The sequence below is a fragment of the Leptonychotes weddellii genome, chromosome 5, assembly GCF_054177405.1.
Source record: "Leptonychotes weddellii isolate Sample4059 chromosome 5, ASM5417740v2, whole genome shotgun sequence".
Lineage (NCBI taxonomy): Eukaryota > Metazoa > Chordata > Mammalia > Carnivora > Phocidae > Leptonychotes > Leptonychotes weddellii.
Genome location: NC_138373.1, coordinates 76,071,892 through 76,094,975, shown reverse-complemented (window position 1 = coordinate 76,094,975; position 23,084 = coordinate 76,071,892). Strand labels below are relative to the sequence as shown.

The following is a 23,084-nucleotide window of genomic DNA, read 5'->3' as shown; positions in this document are numbered from 1 at the left end:
TCTATAAGAAGATGCTGTCCTCCTTTGTTGCCCCGACTTGCCCACAGTTCACCATAGTTTGTTTGCCCCAAATTGCAGTTCTTCTAATATTCCCTAATAAACTCGACTTTGCTGGCTGAATCACTTTTTTTTCTTTTAAAAGGTTGACAAACATACATTATCTCATTTAATTCTTTCCACTCCCTTCAAGGTATATAGTATTACCCCTCTTTCACTGATAGAGAAATTGAGGGTAAGTGTATCAGTCAGATCTGATGGCTGATTTAAGCACACAAAGAATTTATTGGAAGGATAGTGAACAGCTGACCGAATCTCTAGAAGAGCTCTAGAATCAGATTTTGGGCCACCTGCCTAAGCATAATGGCCAAAATCATGCTGCAGAACTTAACCCATTGACGTCACTACTGCTGTCATGACCAAACACTTGACACATCCTGTACCACAAACAGAGCTGGCTGGCAGTGTAGACTGACCTTTGCCATTGGTTCTGCTTCTATTGCTGCCTCAGAAACATGTTTTCCAGAAACTGCTGTCACCAGGGAATGCACCTTGTAGAAGGTCCCTTTTTTGCAACATTTGCTCCCCATTTAGAGTTGGGGGTAGATGCATAAATTGATGCAATTCTGTCCTGTGCTTGTATTCCAGCTGCAGGGCAGGTGGGAGAAAGGCCCTTGGTTCTTCAGCTTCTCTGTATAATAGGCTCTAATAGGCTCTCCTATGTGCCACTATATGACACTTTGCTTTATTGCAGCTCCTTAACTCTCTCTATAGGTCTTAACTCTATCTATGTAGAAGGAATATTCTCTATTTCCTGCTAATTGTATATAAGTGGAGTAGAAATTGAGATCGTTTTATTAGTAGACTTCGTGTGTGGAAAATCAGGTGTTTTTTTTTTCCTAAAATCTATCTTGTTCTTAGTAATTAGCTGTTATCAATCAACAGAAATGCCTCAACATTTTAAGCTGTTAACAGGTGAGAACTTTCCATCTGATCAGGGTATTTTCTCCAGGATAAACATCATCCATTATCGGTATATTATGTGTATTTCCTGTTATCCATCGGAGTGCAGAGTATGTAATCCTTCAAGGAAGCCGTGAGTTAATACCTACAAGAAGGGCAACTCTTTTGAGCAGCAAAGTTGTGGCATTAGTATTTCGGATTTCTTTTTGGTTGTGTCCTTTTCCTAATACTTCATTTGTTTTTATTTAAAGTGAATCTGTGATTTGTCTTTCTGAAAATCTGAAAAAGAAACATTTCAGGTCCCCAGTGTGATTTGCTGTTGGCTGTAAAGATAGCCTCCCCTCTTTTATCGTCAGTCTTGGTGCCTTGCAAAGTCTATATTTTTTAGGAAGTTGTGTATACTTCAGACTACTGTAAGAAGCATTATGTGTTAAATGCCAATTTTAAAAAGAACACTTTAGTTCCTCAAAGCAAACTCTTTTAGAAAGGGGAGGATCGTTTGGTGCCCCAAACAACCATCCTCATTTTGTCTGGAAAGCTGCAGTTTTGGGGTGTTGATATTTCAGCAAGTGGAGAACACCAGGGTGTGGTGAACACTAGCTACCAGGTTGCAGGGAGGACTCAGGTCAGAAAACTAAATAATCCAATCAAAAATGGACAGAGGACCTGCATAGACATTTTTCCAGTGAAGATGAACACATGGCCACCAGACAAATGAAAAGATGCTTGACATCACTAGTCATCAGGGAAATGCAAATTAAAAGCACAATGGGTGGCTCAGTTGGTTAAGTGTCTGACTCTTGATTTCAGCTCAAGTCATGATCTTGGTTGTGAGATCTAGCCCCAAGTCAGGCTCCATGCTCAGTGCAGAGTCTGCTTGAGTTTCTCTGTCTCCCTCTCCCTCTGCCCCTCTCCCTGCTCTATGAATGAATGAATGAATATTTTTTTTAAAAAGCACAACGCGATATCAGAATGGCTAAAATCAAAAACACAAGAAGTAACAAGTATTTGCCAGGATGTGAAGGAAAGGGAACACTTGTGCACTGTGGTGGAAATGCAAATTGGTACAGCCACTGTGGAAAACAGTATGGAGGTTCCTCAAAAAAACTAAGAATAGAGTTACCATATGATCTAGTAATTCCACCACTGGGTATTTATCCAAAGAAAACAAAAACACTAATTTGAAAAGATAATATGCACCCTTATATTTATTGCAGCATTATTTACAATAGCTCAATATGGAAGTGTCTATTCACAGATGTCCATTTGTAGATAGACACACACACAGGGATATTAGTCATAAAAAATAATGAAATGTCACCATTTGCAACAACATGGATGGACCTAGGGGTTATAATGCTAAGAGAAATAAAGACAAAATAGCATATGATTTTACTCATATGGAATTTAAGAAACAAACCAAAAATAGACAAAAACAGATTCTTAAATACAGAGAACAAACTGGTGGTTGCCAGAGGGGAGGTGAGTGGAGGGATGGGTGATAAAGAGGATTAAGAGAGCACTTTTCTTGATGAGCACTGAGAAATGTATAGAATTTTTAAATTTACCTGAAACTAATATAACACTTTATGTTAATTATACTTGAATAAAAAAATAAAACTTAAAAATCCCAGTATTAAGTCTTCCAATTCATGAAACATGGGTTGTCTTTCCATTTATTTTTATCTTCCTCAGTTTCTTTCAGTAGTGTTTCAGAGTTTTCATTGTAACTGATTTTTGTATGTTAACTGTATTCTGCTACTTTGCTGAATTTGTTTATTAGTTCTAAATTTTTTTTGTGGAATCTTTACGATTTTCTACATATAATATCATATAATCTGCAAATAGAGACAGTTTTACTTCTTCCATTCCAGTTTGGATGATGTTTATTACTTTTTTCTGCCTAATTGCTCTGGCCAGAACTTCTGGTACTATGTTGACTAGAAATGGTGAAAGTGGACATCCTTGCCTTGTTCCTGATCTTAGAGGAGAAGCTTTCAGTCTTTCACCATTGAATATGGTTTGTTCTGGGTTTTTCAGATATGGCTTTTATTAGTTTCCTTCTATTCCTAGTTTGTTGGGTGTTTTTATCATGAAAGGGTGTTGAATTTTGTCAAATGCTTTTTCTGTATCAATTGAGATTATCATGTAGCTTTTATCCTTTGTTCTGTTACTGTTGTGTATTATCCCAATCAGTTTCCTATGTTGAACCATTTTTGCATTCTGGGAATAAATCCCACTTGGTCATGATATATAATCCTTTTACTATGCTGTTGAATTCTGCTTGCTAGCATTTTCTGAAGGCTTTTTGCATCACTGTTCATAAGTGATAATGGTCAGAAGTTTTCTTTTCTTATAGTGTGTTTGGCTTTGCCATTAGAATAATGATGGCCTTATAAAATGAGCTAGAGTGTTCCTTCCTCCTCAGTTTTTGGGGAAATTTTGAGGACTGGCGTTAGTTCTTCTTTAAGTATTTTGTAAAATTCACCAGTGAAGCCATCAGGTCCAAGAATTTTTTTGTTGTTGGGAGATATTTTTTAAAATACTGATTCAATTTCCTTGCTAATTAGAGGTGTATTCCGATTTTCTGTTTCTTTATGATAGTCTTGGTAGCTTTTGTATTTCCATGAATTTTTCCATTTCATCAAGGCTATCCAATTTGTTGATGTGAAATTGCTCATACTACTCTGTTATAATCTGTTTTATTTCTGTAGAGTCAGTAGTAATATCCCCATTTCTGTTTCTGATTTCAATAACTTGAATCTTCTCTCATTTTTTCTTAGTTTCATCTAGCTAAAGTGTTGTCACTTTGTTGTTCTTTTGAAAGAATCAACTTTTGGTTTTGTTTATTTTCTCTGTTTTTCTGTTCTCAGAGATTTCATTTATCTTTGTTATAATTGTTACTGTTTCTTTCCTTCTGCTAGCTTTGGGTTTGTTCTTTTTCTAGTTTCTTAAGTTATAATGCTGGCTTGTTGATTTGAGAGCCTTTTTTTAAAATGTAAGTGTTCAGAGTTATAAATTTTCCTCTTAACACTGCTTTGCAGCATCCTTTAAATTTTGGTATATTGTATTTTAGGTTTCATTCATCTCTAAGTATTTTTAGATTTCCCCTGTGATTTTTTTTCTTTGATCCATTGGTTGCTTGAGAGCATGTTGTTTAACTTCCACAGGCTTCTGACTTTTTCAGTTTGTTACTGATTTCTAACTTCATTCTTTCGTTGTTAGAGAAGATATTTTGTATGATATTTATCTTTTAAAATGTATTGAGAATTTATGGCCTAACAGATGGTCTATCCTGGGAAGTGTCCCATGTGCCCTTGAAAAGAATATACATTCTGTTGTTTTTGTATAGAACGTTCTGTATATGTCTGTTAGATCTAGTTGGTTTACTATGTTGTTCGAGTTCTCTCTTTCCTTGTTATCTTTTGTCTGGTTGTTTTATATTGAGAATGGAGTGTTGAAGTCTTGAAGTCTCCAACTGCTATTGTAGAACTATCTATTTCTCCAGTTCTGTCCATTTTGCTTAATATATATATATTTTTTTAATTTTTTTTTTTTAAGATTTTATTTATTTGCGAGGGAGAGAATGAGAGACAGAGAGCATGAGAGGGAGGAGGGTCAGAGGGAGAAGCAGACTCCCTGCTGAGCAGGGAGCCTGATGTGGGACTCGATCCTGGGACTCCAGGATCATGACCTGAGCCGAAGGCAGGCGCTTAACCAACTGAGCCACCCAGGCGCCCCTTGCTTAATATATTTTGATGGTCTGTGATGAGGTGTGTAAATGTGTTACAGTTGCTATGCTTTCTTGCTGTATTGCACTTTTTATTAATATATAATGTCTTTCTTTGCCTCTTATTGTAACCTTTTTTGATTTAAAGTCTATTTTTTTTGAATTAGTATAACCATTCCTGCTCTCTTTTGGTTACTATATATATGGAATACCTTTTACCATCCTTTCATTGTCAGCCTATTTGTGTCTTTAGATATAAAGTGAGTCTTTTGTAGATATCATATAGTTAGATCATACTTTTTACAAATTCATAGTGCCAATTCCTGTCTTGATAAAACAGTTTATTCCATTTACATTTAAAGTAATTACTAAGGAGGCGGGACTTCTGTGATTTTGCTCCTGTTTCGTTTATGCCTTATAGCCTATTTTGTCCTTCGTTTACTGCATTCTGTCTTTTTTTGGGGTTGAATTTATTTTTTTGTAGTGAAATGTTTAAATTCCTTTCTCATTTTCTTTTGTATGTTCTGTAACTATTTTATTTGAAATTACCATGGGTATTATATTTAACACACTAAAGTTATAACACTCTAACTTGAATTCATGTCAACTTAACATCAATAACATAAAAAACTCTGCTACTTTACAGCTTCATGTTCACACCTTTCAGATGTTGATGTCACAACGTTACATCTTTATACCTTGTCCAAAAACGTAAACTAATAATTTCTAAAAATGTATTAATCTCTTAAATTGTGTAGGAAACAAAAAATGGAGTTACAATTGTTACAATAATGCTAGCCTTTATAATTGCCCGTATTTACCTTTACTGAGATCTTTATTTATTCATACAGCTCAAAGTTACTGTCAACTGTCCTTTCATTTCTAGACCTAGACGACTGTCTTTAGCATTTCTTGCAGGACAGGTCTAGTGGTAATGAACTCCCTCAACTTTTGTTTATCTGGGCATGTCTTAATTTCTTCCACACTTTTGAAGGATGGTTTTGCCACATGCAGGCATACCTTGGAGATACTGTGGATCCGGTGCCAGACCACTTCAATAAACTGAATATTGCAGTAAAGTGAGTCAAGTGAAATTTTTTATTTCTGAGGGCATATAAAAGTTATGTTTGCACTGTACTGTAGTTTATTAAGTGTCCAATAGCATTAAGTCTAAAAAAAAAAACCATGTACATACCTTAATTAAAAATACTTTTTTGCGGGTGCCTGGGTGGCTCAGTCGTTAAGCGTCTGCCTTCGGCTCAGGTCATGATCCCAGGGTCCTGGGATCGAGTCCCACATCGGGCTCCCTGCTCAGCAGGAAGCCTGCTTCTCCCTCTCCCACTCCCCCTGCTTGTGTTCCTGCTCTCGCTATGTCTCTCTCTGTCAAATAAATAAATAAAATCTTTAAAAAAATAAAAATACTTTTCTGCTGAGAAATGCTAACTATCTGAGCTTTCAGCAAGTCATAATTTTTTGCTGATGGAGGGTCTTGCCTTGTTGTTAATGGCTGCTGACTGATTAGGGTAGTGGTTGCTGAAGATTGGGATGGCTGTGGCCATTTTTTAAAATAAGCAAACAATAAGGGTACCTGGGTGGCTCAGTTGGTTGAGCGTCTGCCTTTGGCTCAGTCATGATCTCGGGGTCCTGGGATTGGGCCCCGCGTTGGACTCTCTGCTCAGCTGGGAGTCTCCTTCTCTCTCTCACTCTCCTTCTGTGCTTTCCCTCTCTCTCTCAAATAAATAAAATCTTAAAAAGAAAACAATATAGTTTGCTGCATTGACTTACTCTTCCTTTCACAATTTCTCTGTAGCATGCAAGGCTGTTCGATAGCATTTTACTCACAGTAAAATTTCTTTCAGAATTGAAATCAGTCCTCTCAAACCCTTCCACTGCTTTATCAACTAAGTTGATGTAGTATTCTAAGTCCCTATATTGTCATTTCAACACTACTGTACATTCTCATCACCAGTGCACAGGAATTCCAATTTCTCCATATCCTCACCAATACTTGTTATTTTCTGTTGTTTGGATAATAGTCATCCTGATGGTTAAGTGGTATCTCATTGTGGTTCTGTTTTGCATTTCCCCTATGATGAGTGATGTTGAGCATCTTTAATGTGCTAAGTGACATTTGTATATCTTCTTTGGAGAAATGTCTGCTACATCATCTGCCCATTTATGAATTGGGTTTTGGGACTTTTTTGTTCTTTTTAATTTTAGCTTTTATTCATGTCTGCATCGTATTTAACTCCTGCTATGTCTGGCAATCTGCTTGAGGAATGGGATGACTTCTTTAGTATTTCCTACAGTGCTGATATATAGAAGGAGGTGCTGGCAAATACTCATAGTATAGTAGGGTTGGCCCGTCATTCAGCCAGATTTTGCAACCTGCTTATATGACATGGCAACAGCTGGTAGTTGGAGACTTGGGGATAGTGAAGAAATTAACATTAATTGAGTTCCTCTTCTATGCCAGATACTATGCTACGCATAACGTCATATAATTCTCATAGTACTCCTTTAACGTAGATAGCATTAAATTTATAGATAAACTGTTTGAGTTCAAGGAAGTTAAATTCCTACTTTTACATCACATGGGTAGTAAATGGCTGTCTCTGGAATCAAATTCCCAGGTCTACCTGACTCCAAAGCTTATACTTTCTTCATTATATCATGCTGCCTCCCTTCCCTGGCCTAAATTTAACCAGTCTATAGCACTCAATGAGAAAGTTCTTTATTGGCCCTTTGGTAGTTATTGGAAGCTGTTAGGAGGTTGTTTCTCTCCACACCAAACATTGTGGTGAGTTGACATATTACCGTGAGCTTGTTGGCACCAAAACCATGATGATAGCCTATCTGGATGGCTTCTTCTCCTGAATGAGATTGATGCTCCTCTGAGGTGACTGAATGGAAGTAAAAGTTCCTAAGGGAACCAGTCATGGAGGGCACTCTTTCTAAATACCCCAAAGGAATTAATCACCAGTGTACATCATAAGATCCTGTCCAAGTTGGGCGGGTATTTTTAGACTTTTCCTTTCTTTAAAAGAAGAGAACTTCTGAGAACTGGAGTTTATTTATTTAATTTTTTTAGATTTTATTTATTTGACAGAGAGAGAGAGAGAGAGAGAGCATGTGAGAGCACAAACAGGGGGAAGGGCAGAGGGAGAGGGAGAAGCAGGCTCCCTGCCGAGCAGGAAGCCTGATGTGGGGCTGGATCCCAGGACCCTGGGATCATGACCTGAGCCGAAGGCAGACACTTAACCAACTGAGCCACCCAGGTGCCCTGAGAACTAGAGTTTATATTAAAGAATACACATGGCTTATGTTCTTCTGTCTTTGAAATAGACCATGACCAATAGAGTAAAAAACCTTATTGGGGGCGCCTGGGTGGCTTAGTCGGTTAAGCATCTGCCTCCAGCTCGGGTCATGATCCCGGGGTCCTGGGATCGAGCCCCACATCAGGCTCCCTGCTCAGTGGGGAGTCTGCTTCTCCCTCTACCTCCTCCCCCTGCTTGTGATCTCCCTCTCTCTCAAATAAATAAATAAAATCTTTTAAAGAAAACCTTATGGGTTTGGGGGAGAATTTCTTTTTTTATAATCTATTGCTTAATTATACCTTCACAGTAATGTTAGTCAGACTTACAGAGATTTCAGGATTCTGTAGCAGGAAATGGAGCTTATTATACTGTTTCTCAAATAGAGGCCTCACTACTCATAATACTCATTTTTAGTCTTGGAAGCAGCTAAGCCTTTAAAAGTTAAGGAATTCAGTTTGGGGATAGCCTAGATTAATACCCTTATGGTTCTCTTCTATACTTTAGAAAAATGTTTTTTTCCTACTTGGTTTTTCAGAAAGAAAAAGATTGCTCAGCAGAATATTTCCTAACTTTTTAACCCTGATGATTTTTCCACTCAACACTTTACACAAAGAGGTAGGTACAGATGGCAGTTTGTTGGATCTGTGTAATAATCAGTCTTGGTCCTCACTCATTCCCTGGAGCCCACTCTCCATTCCTGTATAAACAAAGTAGCTTCAACCAGGGTCTAATAGGGTCCTAAGAAATGCCTCCACTATTTACCACTGGTAAATATGGAATCTATTAGATCAGGTTTTTAACTCAGTAAATACTTGGTGTGCATCACTGTTTTAAAGCTAAAGAAGAATTAGGAAGCTCAGGGTAATGAGCCTGTTCTCTTACACAGTAAGGCAGACATAATCTAGAAATTTTAACATGAAAACCTAATCATAAATATTCTATAAAGAATAGAGTATTAGGACTGAAGTGTTATGATAGCTATAATTTTTTAATGGCTTGGGAAAAGAAAAAATAGAGAAGAAGTAGAATAAAATGTTGTTGAATCTGGGTGGTGAAAATTCGGGAAGATACATATTTCTTTCTATATATTTGAAAGTTTATATAGTAAAAAGTAAAAAAAGAAAGAAGGAAGATATCTTAACAGTAAAGAACATTATTATAAAACTATACAAAAATAACTTCAAGATGTTATATGGTTCATTCTCTATTACCTAAGGGCTTAGGTTCTTATTAGAGTTGGTAAGTAAGAATTAAAACTGAGGTGTAACCCAAGGCTCTCAGAGGCCAAGCAGTTAATGTGAATGATGGCCACGGACTGGCCATAAGGCAGTAGGAAGTGGTGGGGGTTGAGAGAGCAGGAGAGTATGCACCTCACCGAAAACATCCAGTCTTTAAAAAAACTTTAATGTGCATTCAGAATAAAAACAGTTCGAAGGGCTGGCAGTTTGTGGTCTCCTACAAATGATAAAATTTACCATCTCTAAATTTACCCACCTTTCTGTTCTCCCTCCTCCTCCTATCAGAAGATAGTAGGAGTGGTTCAGTCATCAAAATGAGGGAAATGGAGGTTCCTGACACTGGAGAGTGATGGGAAATCTTCACTTACTGCCTCTAGAATTGGCCTCTGTTTCCTGAAACTTTGTAGCTTCAGGAGTAGAAAAAGTGGCCTATCATCATCATCATCTTCTTCTTTTTTTTTTTTCCCCCCTCCTGTCTTGCTCCTTCTGAGAACTGGAGCAGGATTTGTGTAGATTTTCGGAGACTCCTGTGAGTTGAAAAAAGCACATTATGATACTAGACTCATCTACCTGGGCTGATTTTTGGATGATTGGGGGAGGGTACAGTTTAATTTATAAGGGTAATTTAAAGTATAATTTATTTGACTTTGAAGTTGGCTGCAACTCAACTTGAACCACGCTAGTGTACCTTCTAGACTCAGCAGCTTTCTTAAAATCCCTTTTCCCATTTTTTTTTTTTTCTTTTTTACAGAGGAAGAGTAAAGGTTTTGTTTTGTGAGCCACGGTTGGGTTGTGGCTCCTCTGCTTCAGCCTTTCAGCCCTTTGGGAGCTTGGGCTGGCTCTGACTTTTCCCTGTTCTTTAATACAAGCTCCAGTGGTCTCCTCAAGCACTGGGAATCTTCCTCATTCACTTTAGAAGAGCAGATTCAGACTGAGACCAGGTCTCACTCTTAAGTATATGTGGAGAACACAGAGTAGGGACCTTGAGAAAGCTTCTTCTCCCTAAATCTTCCTCAGCTCACTCTTTGCTTGGAATTTCAACAGTATCCTCCTAACCTAATTTGAGAACCTTTTATGTACCAGGTGCTATATGGCAGACATAAGAGATAAATAGATAAGTAAAATATGGTTTCCATCTTCTACCAGTTTACAGTTTGTTATGAGGCTTTTAATCGCCTTGGAGAAGTTACTGTTTAAGGTATATTCAGCCAAATATACCTTGGTGAGAATGAAAGATATCCAGGAACTGGTTTTGGCTTATGTAGTTGGGGATACTTGAGGCAAGGAAAGAGAGGAGAACTGCCCAAGAAGATGTTACTTACAGATGAGAAAGACCTTGGTCACTTTTTGTTAAAATGAGTTTATTTACTTAAAATTTTCTGGAAGGAAAATACATTCATATGGTTTAAAAAAAAGATTAAAAGTATGCCCCTTACCCTTGCTTTCCATCTTTCTAACTCTTGTCATTCCAGAATTTCTTTATGCAAATATAGGCATATATGAATATATATTTTTATTTACTTGTATATCCCCCATTTTTTATACAATGGTAGCTTACTCAATACACTATCCTATATACCTTCTTTTATTACTTAATATCTTTTTTTTTTTTTTTTAAAGCACTTGTTAGCATTTAATGAACCTCCTTCCCTGTGGCTTTAAGCTACCAGGACACAGCACCCTCCCCCCCCAATCTTCTCCTCAGCTCTTCTGCTGAAGACTTTGACCTTCACAGTGACAGGCTGCTTCGAGAACTTCCCCTTCCCCAGAACTTTGTAGTAGCCTGATCACACCGCATCAGTGATAGGAGCAGCTCCAGGCTTATTTTTGGCAGCATTTACCCGTGTCTGCTCACTGACCAAGGTCCACAGTTTATCAAGGTTGACAGTTGGGCAGAAGCTCTCGTTCCTAAGTGGTAATACCTCATACCAACTTTCCCAGAGTAACCTGAGTGGTATCTGTTTACTCCAGCCTCCTGGGTGCTTCCACTGTTTGCCCCATGCGGCCATGGCCGTGGATCACATGATCCCCAACTTTCCGGGTCTTCCTCAGTCTGGATGGCATGTTGGCAGCCTAGGCAAAAGATGTATTACCTAATATCTTATGGAGACTTTTCTGTATGAAAATATACAGAGCTCCTTTGTTGTTTTCTATGGTCATATATTTGTGGATATACCTTGATCTAATTAACAAGCTCCCTATTGATGGACATTGAGTTTTTGCTCATCTTTTACTATGATAGTCACCGTTGTAACAAATAATTATATATACCTTATACAAAATTTGGCATGTGTGCTAATTTATGTGTAAATTCCTAGTAGTGAAATTGCTGCATCAAGGGCTTAACGGATTTGTAATTTTGATATCCATGTCAAATTGCCCTCTATGGGGGTGTACACACTAATCAGCAATGCCTCTTTCTTCATAGTTCCACCTTCGGAGTTTTTGTCATACTTTTGGTTTTTACCAATGTGAAAGGTGAAAAATGGCGTTGCAGTGAGGTTTTGATTTCTCTTTTTCTTATGATGAATGAGTTTGTACATCTTTTCTTATAGCTGAGGCATTGATACTTTCTTTTCTGTGAAATGCCTTTGCCCATCTTTCTTTTGCTGATTTATTATTTGCCAGTTTCTAGAAGCTCTTTATATTATAGGAAGTCTGCTCTTTGTGATATGAGTTGCAGACATTTTTCTCGGGGCTGGTTGTTTTTTTTTTTTTTTTTAACTTATGGTGTTTTTTGCCATGAGGAATCTTGATTTTTATACTGTTGAATTTATCAATGTTTCTGTGTGGCCTTTGCATTATTCTGGCCCAATACTGATAGCACAGAATCATTCATTTTTCTTTCTATGGTGGCACCTCATTCTCTTCCTGCTTCTTGGATTGACAGCAAAAAGCTTTTGTGAGTTTGTTTAGAGAGAGAGAGAGAGAGTACAAGCAGGGGGAGCGGCAGGCAGAGGGAGAAGCAGGTTCCCTGCTAAGCAAGGAGCCCGATGCGGGACTAGATCTTAGGACCCCGGGATCATGACCTGAGCCGAAGGCAGAGGCTTAACCGACTGGGCCAACCAGGCGCCTCAGCAAAAAGCTTTTGGTACCTTCTTCCTCAAGTCTGTTCCTGGGACTGTATCTTTGTCAGTTTTAGTCCTTGGTAATTTTGTTAGATTTTAGTGGTTTGAAAATTCCTCCATTTTCTTGATTTCAGGCACTCCAGAAAACTTTGACATTTTCTTATAAAATTAAACATATGATTACCATGCAACCCAGCAGTTGCAGTCTTGGGGCATTTATCCCAGAGAAATGAAAATTTGTTTATACAAAAACCTGTGCACCACTATTCATAGCAGCTCTGTTTTTAATAGCCCCCAAACTGGATGCTACCCAAATGTCCTTCAGTAGATGGATGGTTAAACAAACTCTAGTACATACATACCATGGAATACTACTCAGAAATAAGAAGGAACAAAGTATTGCAACATGCAACAACTTCGATGAATCTCTTATGTATTATGTTGGGTGAAAAAAGTCAATCCCCAAAGGTTACATATTAAATTATCCCGTTTATAAAACATTTTTGAAATGACAAAATTTTATTTCATTTTATTTTTAAAGATTTTCTTTATTTATTTGACAGAGCATACAAGCAGGGCGAGCTGCAGGCAGAGGCAGAGGGAGAAGCAGACTTCCCGCTGAGCAGGGAGCCCGATGCAGGGCTCAATCCCAGGACCCTGGGATCATGACCTGAGCTGAAGGCAGACGTTTAACCGACTGAGCCACCCAGGAGCCCCTGAAAGGACAAAATTTTAAAAATGGTGAACCGATTAGTGGTTGCCAGAGGTTAAGGATGGGGAGGAGAATGAGAGAGAGGTAGATGTGGTTCTAAAAAGCAACACAAGAAATCTTTGTGGTGATGGAACAGCTCAGGATCTGACTCCAGTGGCAGATATATGAACGTACACATGTGAAAAAATTGTATAGAACTAAATCTAGTAGGCATCCTTATCTGTGGAGGATACATTCCAAGACCCCCAGTGGATGCCTGAAACTGGATAGTACTGAACCTTATAAATACTAGGTTTTTTCCTATATGTACATACCTGTTATAACATTTAACCTATAAATTAGGCACAGTAAGATTAATAATAGCTAGTAATAAATAGAACAATTATAACATGATACAGTAATAAAAGTTACATGAATGTGTGCTCTCTCTGTCTCAGAATGCCTTACTATACTGTACTCACCCTTCTTGTAATGACATGAGATGATAAAATGCCTACGTGATGAGATGAAGTAAGGCGAATGATGTAGGCATTGTTCTATACTGTTAGGCTACTATTGACCTTTTGGCAGTATGTCAGGAGTATCATCTGCTTCTGGACTGTAGTTGACCACTACTGTACACAGGCATGCACACTAATGAATGCACACACACACGAGTGCAAGTAAAATGAGGACATCTGAATAAGATCAGTGGATTGTATCACTGTCAATATCCTGGTTGTGATGTTGTATTGTAGGTTTGCAAGATGTTACCTTAGGGGGAAATTGAGTAAAGGGATACACAAGATCCTATACACAGGATCTCAATAAAAGTTTCAATTAAAAAATAAATCCCCATTTCTGCAAATAGCAGCTTCACCAAAAGCTGTGTGGAGGCAGGTTCAGCTGGAGGAACTGGTGTTCTGCTGTGCTAGGATCAGCAGTGGAACTGCTGAGGGACCTAGTGCTAGCAGTGGAATGTGGAGGAACAGGGCAGTGCCTCAAGTTCAACCCAGCACTGTGGGGCAAGATGAAGATCTGGAAACACTGCCTGGCATTTCCAAGGATTCTCTGGGATAGCCCAACTGGATAGCCCATCATACAGCCTGTTGAAATGGGGGTTGGAGGTGGGGAGAAGACTGGTTTAAGTTCTAGGACCTCAGAAATCAGTGAAGGTTTGACATGGGTGATTAGGGGCAGGAATGAGGAGGGAAGACGAGCTTTGATGTGGGTGGGTTTATCTTGATCATGCCCAGCATGTGCCCCATTGCCATATTTATTTTGGTGTATCTTATGCTGTATCATTGGCTCTGGTTTGAAACAGAGTGTGGCCTAGCATAGTGGTTCTCAAAGTGTGGTAAGGTGATCCCTGAGATCCCCAGGACCCTTCTAGGGATTCCCTGAGGACAAAACTATTTTCACAATAATAATGTAGACACTTGCTGGGGCGCCTGGGTGGCTCAGTTGGTTAAGCAACTGCCTTCGGCTCAGGTCATGATCCTGGAGTCCCGGGATCGAGTCCCGCATCGGGCTCCCTGCTCGGCAGGGAGTCTGCTTTTCCCTCTGACCCTCCTCCCTCTCATGCTCTCTGTCTCTTATTCTCTCTCTCGCAAATAAGTAAAATCTTAAAAAAAAAAAAAAAAAAAAATAATGTAGACACTTGCTAATTACTGTCATTCTCTTAGAAATGTACGGTGGAGTTTTCCGGAAGCTACACATTATAAAAGCAATATATTAAATGCAGAAGCAGATATGAAAATCCAGTTGTTCTCTGTTAAGCCAGACATTGAAAAAACTTACAAAATTTAAACCAGTGCCATTTTTTTGTTTTAGAAACTATAGTTACTTCTTTTAAATATGTTGTTTATGTTAACATGTAATGAGGTTATTATTATTTTAAAATAATTTAATAAATATTCAAGAATTTTCTCAGTTTTAACTTTTAATAGGTGAATATTGTTATAAACCACATAATAAAAGCTTTTTGGGGTCCTCAATAATTTTTGAAAGGATAAAGGAGTCCTAATACCAAAAAGTTTGTGAACCTTTAGCTTGGCAGAAAGTACTTGGCCAAAAGTTGGTACGCTTGAGTTCTAGTCAAGACTTTGCTGTGTGACTATGAACAAGTCCTTTAGCCTCTTTAATTGATTTTTTTCTTACATAAATGCTAATAATTATCCTGATCTACCTACCACACCTTAAAGAAAAATAAGGTAAGTTTATATGAAAGGCCTTAAAAATATAATGTCCTATAAAATGTAAGGAATTTAATAGTTATACAACAAAACTGGTAATGGAAGAAAACACAAAGAACAGGAGTTTCTGGTGCATTAGCTGATATTCTATTCACTTTTTAATTTATTCATTTTTGCATCTCCTCCTAACAGCTTTCTTTAACTTTTATTTCCGTTTCTCAGTTTTTCAAACAACTATTTAAAAAAATTGTTATTGAAGTAGGTTGACATACATTGTATTAGTTGCAGATGTACAACATAGTGATTCCACAATCCTGTCCATTTCTCAAAGCTCACCAGAGATGTGTAGTCCCCATTTGCCACCATACAGCATTATTACAAGATTATTGACTATATTCCCTACTCTCTACTTTTGATCTCCATGACTTATTTATTTTATAACTGGAAATATGTACTTCTCAATCCCCTTCACCTATTTCACCCATCCCCCTACCTCTCTCCCCTCTGGCAGCCACCAGTTTGTTCTCTGTATTTAAGAGTCTGTTTTGTTTTTTAGATTCCACATGTAAGTGAAATCATATGTTGTCTTCCTCTGTCTGAATTACTTCATTTAGCATTATACCCTAAGCGTCCATCTATGTTGTCACAAATGGCAAGATTTCATTTTTTTATGACTAATATTCCTGTGTGTGTGTGTTCTAGATCTATACATCTTCTTTACCCATTCATCTATTAATGGACATTTAGGCTGCTTCCAATATTTGGCTATTATAAATGATGCTGCAATAAATATAAGGGTGCATATACCTTTTCAAATTAATGTTGTTTTCTTTAGGTAAATACCCAGTAGTGGAATTACTGGATCATATGGTAATTCTGTTTTTAATTTTTTGAGGAACCTCCAAACTGTTTTACACAGTGATTGCACCTATTTACATTCCACAACGTCTGAGAGTTCCCTTTTCTCCGCATCCTTGCCAGCACTTGATGTTCCTTATCTTTTTAATACTAGTCATTCTGACTGGTGCAAGGTGATTATCTCATTGTGATTTTGATTTGCATTTCCCTGATGATTAATGATGTTGAGCATCTTTTTCATGTGTCCATGAGCCATCTGTATGTCTTTGGAAAAATGTTCAGGTCCTCTGCCCATTTTTAAATCAGATTGATTGGGTTTTTTTGGTGGTGTCTAAGTTCTTTATGTATTTTGGATGTTAGCCCCTTCTCAGATATATCATTGGCAAATATCTTCTCCCATTCACTCGGTTGCCTTTTTGTTTTGTTGATGGTTTTGTTTTTTGTTGTGCAAAACTTTTTATTTTCATAGAGTCTCAATAGTTTATTTTTGCTTTTGTTTCCCTTGCCCAAGGAGAAATATCCATAAGTATGTTGTAAGGCTGATGTCCAAAGAGATGACTGTGTTTTCTTTTATGGTTTCAGGTTGCACATTTAGGTCTTTAATTCATTTTGAGTTTACTTTTGTATATGGTGTTAAGACAGTGGTCCAGCTTCATTCTTTTGCATGTGGCTGTCCAGTTTTCCCAGCACCATTTATTGAAAAGACTGTCTTTTCCCCATTGTATATTCTTGGCTCCTTTGTTGTAGATTAATTGACCATATAAGTGTGGGTTTATTTCTGGGCTATCTGTCCTGTTCCATTGATCTGTTTTTGTGCCAGTACCATACCATTTTGATTACTGTAGCTTTGTAGTATATCTTTAAGTGTGGGGTTATGATTTGTTCTTCTTTTTCAAGATTGCTTTGGCTATTCCAGGTCTTTTGTGGTTCCTGTGTAATTTTAGGATTATTCTAGTTTCATGAAAAATGCTATGGTATTTTGATAGGGATTGCACTGAATCTCTGGATTGCTTTGGGAAGTATGGACATTTTAACAATACTGATTTTTCCAGTCCATGCACATGGTATATCTTTCCATTAGTGTCATCTTCAGTTTATTTCATCAGTGTCTTATAGTTTTCAGAGTTTAGGTCTTTCACCTCCTTGTTTAAAATTATTCCTAGGGGGGCGCCTGGGTGGCTCAGTTGGTTAAGCGACTGCCTTCGGCTCAGGTCATGATCCTGGAGTCCCTGGATCGAGTCCCACATCGGGCTCCCTGCTCGGCAGGGAGTCTGCTGCTCCCTCTGACCCTCCCCCCTCTCATGTGCTCTCTCTCATTCTCTCTCTCTCAAATAAATAAATAAAAATCTTTAAAAAAAAATTATTCCTAGGTATTTTATTCTTTGGGATGTAAATTAATTTTTTTTTAAGATTTTATTTATTTGAGAGAGAGAGAGCACAAGCAGGGAGAGGGGCAGAAAGAGAGGGAGAAGCAATCTCCCTTGCTGAGCTGGGAGCCTGATGTGGGGCTCGATCCCAGGACCCTGGGATCATAAGCTGAGCTGAAGGCAGACACTTAACTAACTGAGCCACCCAAGAGCCCCTTGGGTGCAATTTTAAATGGGAGTTTTAAAATTTCTCTTCCTGCTATTTCATTTGTAGTGTATAGAAGTACAGCAGGTTTTTCTGTATATTAATTTTTATATCCTGCAGCTTTATTGGATTCATTTATTCTTTTTTTTTTTAAGATTTTATTTATTTGTTTGAGAGAGAGAGCACGAGCAGGGAGAAGGGGCAAAGGGAAAGGGAGAAGGCAGGCTCCCTGCTGAGCAGGGAAGCCTGATGTGGGGCTCGATCCCAGGACCCTGGGATCATGACCTGAACCAAAGGCAGACACTTAACTGAGCCACCCAGGTGCCCCTCATTTATTAGTTCTAAGAGCTTTTTGGTGGAGTGTTTAGATTTTCTATATATAGCATCATGTCTTCTGCAAATAATGACAGTTTTACTTCTTTCTTACCAATTTAAATGCTTTTATTTCTTTTCCTTGTCTGATTGCTGAAGCTAGGACTTCTAGCACTACATTGAATAAAAGTGGTGAGAGTGGACATTCTTGTCTTGTTTCTGATCTTAGAGGAAAAGCTTTCAGTTTTTCACCATTGAGTATGATGTTAGCTGTGTTTCATATTTTTTTATGTTGAGGTATGTTCCCTATAAACCCACTTTATTGAGAGTTTTTATCATGAATAGATGTTGTATTTATCAAATGCTGTTTCTGAATATTGAGATGATCATATGGTTTCTATCTTTTTAAGATTTTATTTATTTGACAGTGAGAGAGAGCACAAGCAGGGGGAGCAGCAGAGGGCAAGGGAGAAGCAGGCTCTTCGCTGAGCAGGGAGCCTGATGTGGGGCTCGATCCCAGGCCCTGGGATCATGACCTGAGCTGAAGGCAGACGCTTAATGACTGAGCCACCCAGGCGCCCAAACTTTTCTTTGTTAATATGATGTATCACATTCCCTAGTTTGTGAATATTGAACCACCCTTGCATCTATGGAATAAATCTCACTTGACTTGAATGATCTTTTAATGTATTGTTGAATTCGGTTTGCTCATATTTTGTTGAGGATTTTTGCATCTGTGTTCATCAGGGATATTGGCCTGTGTTTTTCTTTTTTTGTAGTGTCTTTGATTTTGGTAATGGTAATGCTGGCCTTAAAGAATGAATTTAGAAGTTTTCCTTCCTCTTCTGTTTTTTGAAATAGTTTGAGAAGAATAGGCTTTCACTCTTTTTAAGATGTTTGGTACAATTCATCTGTGAAGCCATCTGCTCTTGGACTTTGGTTTGAAAGGAGCCTGTTACTGTTGCTGTTGTTGTTTTTACTACTGATTCAGTTTTATAACTAGTAATTGGTTTGTTCAAATTTTCTATTCTTCCTTACTCAGTTTGGAAGATTGTATGTTTCTAGGAATTTATCCATTTCTTCTAGGATGTCCAATTTGTTGGCATATAAGTTTTCATAGTAGTCTCTTATAATCCTTTGTATTCTGTGTTGTCAGTTATTATTTCTTCTCCTCCATTTCTTTTTTTTTTTTTTTTTAAGATTTTATTTATTTATTTGACACAGAGAGAGCAGAAGCTGAGGGAACGGGAGAAGGAGAAGCAGTCTCCCCGCTGAGCAGGGAGCCCGATGGATCATGACCTGAGCCGAAGGCAGAGGCTTAACCAACTGAGCCACTTGGGCCCCCCTTCTCCTCCATTTCTGATTTTGAGTCTTCTCTTTTTTTTTTTCTTGGTCAGTCTGGCCAGAGGTTTATCGATTTTGTTTATCTTTTCAAAGAACCAGGTCTTGGTTTCATTGATCTTTTCTCTTGTTTTTTTAGTCTCTGTTTCATTTATTTCCACTCTCATCTTTATTATTTGCTTCCTTTTACTAACTTTGGGCTTTGTCGTTCTTTTTTTTTTAGCTCCTTAGGTGTCAGGTTAGATTATTTATTTGAGATTTTTCTTATTTTTTGAAGTAGGCCTATATCACTATAAACTTCCCTCTTAGAACTGCTTTTGCTGTGTCCCAAAGATTTTGGACCATTTCATTTCATTTGTCTCCATGTATTTTTTTATTTCCTATTTTATTTATTTATTGACTCATTGGTTGTGTAGTGGCATGTTGTTTAGCCTCCATGTGTTTGTATTTTTTCCAGTTCTTTTTTTTAAAGATTTTATTTATTGGGATGCCTGGGTGGCTCAGTCAGTTAAGCAGCTGCCTTCAGCTTGGGTCATGATCCCAGGATCCTGGGATCTGAGCCCCGAGTTGGGCTCCCTGCTCAGCAGGGAGCCTGCTTCTCCTTCTCCCTCTGCCCCTACCCCCCAAATTGTGCGCACTCTCTCTCTCAAATAAATAAAATATTTTTTAAAAAAAGATTTAAAAAAATCTTTTAAAAAAATATCTTATTTGTCAGAGACAGAGCACACAGCAGGGGAAACAGCAGGCAGAGGGAGAAGCAGACTCCTCACAGAGCAAGGAGCCTGATCTGGGACTTGATCCCAGGATCACTTAAGGGCCTAAGCCACCCAGGCATCCCTCCAGTTCTTTCCATGTAATTGATTTCTAGTTTCATACCATTGTGGTCAGAAAAGATGCTTGATATGATTTCAGTCTTCTTAAATTTATTAAGACTTGTTTTGCGACCTAATGTATCATCTTCTTGGAGGATGTTTCATATACCCTTAAAAAGAATGTATATTCTGCGGCACCTGAGTGGCCTAGTCAGTTAAGCATCTGCCTTTGGCTCAGGTCATGATCCCAGGGTCCTGGGATTGAGCCCCACATCGGGCTCCCTCCTCAGCGGGGAGTCTGCTTGTCCCTCTCCCTCTGCCCCTCCCTCTTGCTTGTGCTCTCTTGCTCGCTTGCTGTCAAATAAGTAAGTAAATAAATAGATCTTTGAAGGAAAAAAATGGGTATTCAGCCATCTTTGGATGGAATGTTCTGGGTGTATCTGTTAGGGCCATCTGATGTAATGTGTTGTTCAAAGCCATTGTTTCTTTATTGATTTTCTGTCTGAATGATTTATCCATTGATGTAACTGTGATGTTAAAGTTCCCTAGTCTTCCTTTATGTCTCTTAGTATTTGCTTCATGTAAATACATGAAGGTGCTCCATTGTTGGGTGCATCAATATTATAATTGCTATATCCTCTTATTGGATTGATCCCTTTATCATTATGTAATGCCCTTCTTTGTCCCTGGCTGCAACCTTTGTTTTAAAGTCAGACAATTATTGTAATTATTAAAAGAAATTAAATAAATACATTTTCCAAAGATTTCATTCAAGAAGGGATTTATATTCTTGATACCTTGAAATAGTGTCTTATGGTCAGGAGCTGTATTCTAGAGAAACCACTTACTAGTCACTATGTGACTTTAGGAAAGTTACTTAATCTCTCTGTGTCTTAAGTTTCTTACCTATGAAATGGGACTAATAATACCTTACTTTCTAGTGCAATTATGAGTATGAAAATAATGCATATGAGACATTTTGCTGAGTACTTGGTATATAATAGATGCTCCATAAATGATGGTTGCTATGATTGTCATTAGCATATAACAAAAGATGGAAGATTAAATTTTAGTCTCCTACCCCATCTTTACTGAACTTATTAAGTTACTTATAAAACAAGTTTGTTAATAGTAACTTCCATTTCATTTCTTTTTTTTTTTTTTCCTGTTTGAAGGGCTATTGAGTGGCCAGACTTCCCCAACAAATACCAAATTGGAGAAATTGGATTCTCAGCAGGTGTTACAGCTCTGCCTTCGATATCAGGATCATCTTCATCAGTGCGCAGAGGCCGTTGCCTTTGATCAGAATGCTTTGGTTAAACGAATCAAAGAGGTAATGTACTGTGGGAAAATAAAATCACCGGCTCATTATTGTGATTTCCTCTGACTCCCAAGTCCTTTTTTACTGGGAAGTAGAGCCAGTGATCCAGGCTTTATGGGGAATAGTCATTTTCTGATTTAGTCTTGACATTTGTCCCCATTGCTTTAGATAGATTGTCTTTCCTGGCAGTAAAATGTAATGATGAAAAGGAGTAGTCCATGGAGCTGGAATTTGAAACCTGGTTCACCACTTCTTTGCTTGGATAAGTTACTGAACTTCTCCTGGTCTCAGTTTTCTGATCTGAAAAAGAGTAGTAACCTATCCCAAGGGTTGAATGAAGATTAAAATTGCTCAGTAAGTGTTAGCTACTATTAGTATGTAAAGTCCTGCCATACTAATCTGCTCTAGCTGATTCAAATCTTTGAATTGACTTTAGCTGTTTCCTATATGAAATTTAGATTTTGTTTTCCAATAGGGTATCAGTTGTTTGAGAGCAGGAGCCTTGATATCACTTTCAATTATTTTTTCACAGTATGAGCACATGAAAAGCTCAGTGATTTTTATTGGTTGAATGGAAATAATTATGCTTATTCTATCCACAAGGTTTTTGTGAGGGAAGGAACAAGGTAATTCCTGTGAAAGTACTTAGAAAACTGAAGTGTGTTCTACAGATGTTTAGTAATTATTAAGAATAATAAGGTACTTCAGTTAAACACTGAAATATATCATTGACTGGGCTCCTGCATGGTATAGTACATACATTTTCTAAAGTTTTCAGTAAAGAAGGGATTAAGATTCCTGATACCTTGAAGTAGTTTCATATAAAGAAAAGGTCAGGAGCTCAATCTTGGAGAAACCACTCATGTTAATGGCAACTCCTGGAGTTGTTTAACAAAATAGTCCTGGTCGTTGACTCAGGCACAAGAAGAAGATGGATATGAGGAAGCACACAAGTAAAGGGTTGAGAATCACTGCAAATAGATGTCGTAAATCCTTGAGATTACAAAGTTGTCTCTAGGTATATTGATAGATTTAAATTTGCCAACACCTCTAATATTTTACTACTTACCTTTCATAATATATATACATATATGTTTCTCTCATGGCTTAAATACTTTTATTTGGAAGAGCATTCCAAATTGTCATTTTATATTTTCATATTGGTTGGCATTGTTGTGGCCTTTCAAATATTATAAACATATTTTACTATATTATGATCTATAGAGATTTAAATCCCAGATGTGATTGTGTTTGTTTTAATACTTAGTTTTCCTCTCCTGCCGGTAGGTTTAGGATGTGGTCTGTAAATCATTATTTTAATAAGCTTATCAAACGATACTGAATCCATTCTCCATTACCTGAGATTTGGGAACCACTGGTCTAGAGCACTGTTTTCCAAAATAAATTCTACAAAATTAGTCCCATGTGAAGAAGGTCAAACTTTTTGCATATTCCATCACCACCCTTGGAAAGTCACAATGCATATTATCTTTTTAAAAGTTCTTAGGAATCTTACAGGAAATAAAACTGGTGTTTTTCTTTTTTATTATTATTAATTTTTTTTTAAAATTTTATTTTATTATGTTAATCACCATACATTACATCATTAGTTTTTGATGTGTTCCATGATTCACTGTTTGCGTATAACACCCAGTGCACCATTCAGTAC

The 23,084-nt window shown here is 37.7% G+C and overlaps 1 long non-coding RNA gene across 1 annotated transcript; it reads left to right on the top strand.

Annotated features, from left to right (window-relative positions):
• The first annotated feature begins 1,637 nt into the window (after nucleotides 1-1,637).
• LOC145721726 (uncharacterized) lies at nucleotides 1,638-22,833 on the top strand. Its single transcript, XR_014145580.1, has 3 exons — nucleotides 1,638-5,769; nucleotides 8,543-8,622; nucleotides 21,270-22,833. It is a non-coding gene; the product is annotated as an uncharacterized LOC145721726 (long non-coding RNA).
• The last annotated feature ends 251 nt before the right edge of the window (nucleotides 22,834-23,084 follow it).